We start from the raw sequence: 3,919 nt of genomic DNA on the forward strand, positions 1-3,919 counted from the left end.
CTACTATTTGTAATCAAAATATATCCTGCAATAATGGGCATTCCATATTCTGGATTGAGGGTAGTGTCTTTAGTCTTGTTCTTTATATGGGCATTCGATAAACCAAGCAATTATCTTTGTATGCCTGTATGGTATACCACTAAATTCCAAATATCCCAGAAGAATGGCCAATATTCAAACACTTGCGATGTTTATTGGATCGGCTCCCAACCATATACTGTAATAAAAGTTTTCACAGATTCAAAGAGCAATCTTATTATTCTAAGGAATTTTTGTTGTTAACACTGTAGGATACATAAGCTGATAAATTCTACATTGTATTCTCGGATCAGGGGTCAAGTTGGCTTATTTTTGTGCGTGTGCTTTGTTACTCTCGAGAGTATCATATTACAGCATCACGTAAACAGTTCAATGACACAAGCGGTGAGTTGTTGCTTTATTTTCAGCAGATTTGTACTTCAGTGGTTGACATTAAAATGAACAACAGGAAATAAATGTGAAATATTTAACAGATCAAATACCGAAGAGAAGTACTTTGAAACTTTGTGACCAATAATCAATAAAAAGTTAATCTACCCCCTGAAACCTCCTGTTTACAATGCTCCATATCATGGCAACGTGCGACTCACAAACACCCGTGTCCAAACAAAATGGGGGGCCTTAAAATTCAGAAATTTAGTATATTCAGTATGGAATCCAACTTTACGTGGCTCATTTTTTGTGTTAAGGACAATTTGTTATAGAGAGCATTTGGACGCAGTCGGAAGGTGCTCTTAATGTCAAAGTTATACTGTACGTGTTTATACAATTCATTTTTATGTTTGTAAAAAAGGGATGTTGGATATACCACTGACGTAAGTTAGATTATTTTAAGAGATATTTCGGTTACTACTGATATATTTTTGAGCCAGAGAATTAGAATAGATCACAGATTTAAACAAGTTTGTGTTTTTTTTTTGGAAGGTGTTTGACAGACTACTTGTATATAGAAGTTTTATTTAATTAATTGGAATCACGTTAGGTAGTCCACTGATACTTTCAGTCTATTTTTGTTTTGCTGGGAGATTTTTTTAAAAATTATTTTTAGGAAGATATGCTAGGAAAACACCACAAGTACGGTTAAGCACTGTTGTATTGACAACGGATTTTAAATCAGAAAATCATGGGTATAGGGAATTCTTGTTGTATTGGCAACTAACTTATAATTAACATAATAAGATGCAGCGTCTGTGTGTATGTCTGTGTCACGTACAAACTATTTTGATTAGACCTACCCTCTTCTGTGGACTGTTCTTATACCGCGGATCAATTGTTTAGTGATTGTTAACGTGCAGTTAACGTTATTTTTATCATAAATGTTAGGCATACTCCTTAATCTAAATTCATGTTTTTTCTGTCAAATTTAAGATTGGAAAAAAACGACCTTATAACACCAAATTGTTGTTTTTATTTTATTGAATTAGACATTCAACGTTTCGCTTTGCAGCTTCTTCAGGAGCGTTCAGTAAAATACAAGCCATCCAAAGAGATACTCTTATAATGGTGAGGTGTATATTAATATATATGGGGTTTAGAATCCACATTTCTTCACCATATAGCAACCTAAGTTAATTTAAGTATGTGAATAATGTTATGACATTTTGTTAAAGTCATTCTTTATTATTATACCGAGGACCAACTGTTTAGTAATTGTGTATACGTGTTAAAGAGTTCTTTCTTTCACCGTAAGTGAAATTGAATAGAGAATCTGTGACGTAATGCATTCCTTGATTTAACTGGAGTTTTATTATTTAAACCAGTTGAAGCTTTGTACTGTATGTTTCGGTATGTGTTTTAGTGGAATGCTCCTGAAGAAGCTGTAAAGCAAAATGTTGTGTGTCTACTTAAATAAAAACAACAATTTGGTCGTTTATTTCCAGCATTAAAATGTCATCTATACACCAATAGGCACTACAGAAATTAAATAACAAATTTAACACTGTTGAGTAGAAAACATTGAAATGAAATTTGTTGTTCTAGTTTATATAAAGTTATTGAATATAAATCTAACAGTTTTTACTGTTTTACAAACAGTTTATTGTTCTATATATATATATATATGTTAAGTTGGTCTGCTGTATAATATTGAATAATGAATTCGAAGACATGTCATAACATTGTTCATACACCTTAATTTCTTTAGGTTATATATTGCGAAGTGAAACGGACTCAAAACCCTATAGTTTTTTGTGTTGAAACCATGGATACACTTATTTATTGTTTTGTTCAACATGAAGTCAGTGAATAGAAAACCACTGGCACCTGTAACTTTATTGTTCAGATAGGAAAAAACGGGTGTTTATAAACCGCAAGTATACTATTATTTCACGTCGTTACTTTATCTATCTAGTAGTTAAACCACAAATATACTGTTACGACAGCGGAATTTACATGACGCTGGAAGCATGCGCGCTGGAGTTTCTAGAAGGATCATGACTGGTCCTGGCAACTCTAGTCTTTTATAGGCGCCCTCTATTTTAGTATATAAGCCCGGCAAATAAGACGGAGATAATAATTGCAAATAGATAGAGATAGAGACAGATAATTGAGTCAAGTGAGCGGTAGTGACCGTAAGTAAAGTGCATGAATCGTTTTGAATTATAGCGTGTGTTTAAGTGAAAGTGACTGTGGAAATTCTGTGTATTGCAGAGTTGTATTGAGAAAGAATAAACTAGTTTTATTTAAGAAAGGGCTTGTATCGCTGAAATTCCTTGGGAATTTATACCGGAAATTAACAAACGACCAGATACGTAACAAATTGGTGTCAGAAGTGGGATGGAAAAAAAAAGAAAATGGAAACGAGAGGTGGCAAATCAAACGACAGCTTAGCAGATTTGATGGCAGCAATACAAGAACAGCAAAAGAAACAAGATGAGAGACAACAGCAGTGGCAAGAAAAGTTGCAACAGTGGCAGCTCGAACAGCAAAATAAACAAGAGAAATTACAGCAGTTGTTGGAGGAAAAAGAAAGAAACAAGAAGAGAGATTCCAGCAGTTGTTGGAGGATAAAGAAAAGAAACAATAAGAGAGATTACAGCAGTGGTTGGAGGAGAAAGAAAAGAAACAAGAAGATATATTACAGCAGTGGCAACTGAAACAAGAAAGGAAACAGGAGAAAGTCTCCAACAGTTGCAGGAAAGTCAGCAGCAACTACAGGAAAGTCAACAAGAGTGGCAAGAAGTACAAATGGAAAACATTAGCAAATTTCAAAGTGAATTAAATACATTAAAGGAGGATATATTAGCCATCGACTTAATCAGCCACAGACAACAGGAAGCCCCTTCCAGACCCCGCAGCTAAACCCTAATGCAGTCCTGTCAGAAATCACATTCCAGATACGAGTGTCAGCAATAGGGGTGGGCTGGTATGAAGAAAGCTACAGGAATTCGATGGGAAGGCACCATGGGAAGCATATAGAGCACAATTTCAGCTACTGGCAGAAATGAATGGATGGACAGAGAAGCAGAAAGCAGTGTACCTGGCAACAAGTTTAAAGGGACAACCATTGGAAATACTTGAACAGTTGTCAGCAGACGACAGGCACAACTATACAGCACGGGTAGCTGCTCTAGAGCTCAGGTATGGAACTCAAAATCAGTCTGAAGTCTACAGTGCTAGGTTTAGGACGAGAGGCCGTGCTAAAGGGGAGAGCCTGCAAGAGCTGGCACGGGACTTGGAAAGTATGGCACACAAGGCCTACCCAACTGTGCCACCCAATGTCCTCAAGTTGTTGCTGAGGGATCCGTTTGTAGATGCCTTGGACAGTCCACAACTGAAGATACAAATAAAGCAAGCACACCATCCACTATGCAGGATGCAAAGACCAGAGCTCTTGAATTCGAATCTTACGTTAAGTCCAGCACAGAGGTACCAAGGTTGG

At 36.2% G+C, this 3,919-nt stretch overlaps 1 protein-coding gene across 2 annotated transcripts in view; it reads left to right on the plus strand.

Moving 5' to 3' along the window:
- LOC106461835 (histamine H2 receptor-like) overlaps positions 1 to 3,919 on the plus strand; it is a 62,105-nt gene that overhangs the window by 34,720 nt on the left and 23,466 nt on the right. The window lies entirely within an intron of this gene.

This window comes from Limulus polyphemus, unplaced genomic scaffold, assembly GCF_000517525.1.
Source record: "Limulus polyphemus unplaced genomic scaffold, Limulus_polyphemus-2.1.2 Scaffold1041, whole genome shotgun sequence".
Classification (NCBI taxonomy): domain Eukaryota; kingdom Metazoa; phylum Arthropoda; class Merostomata; order Xiphosura; family Limulidae; genus Limulus; species Limulus polyphemus.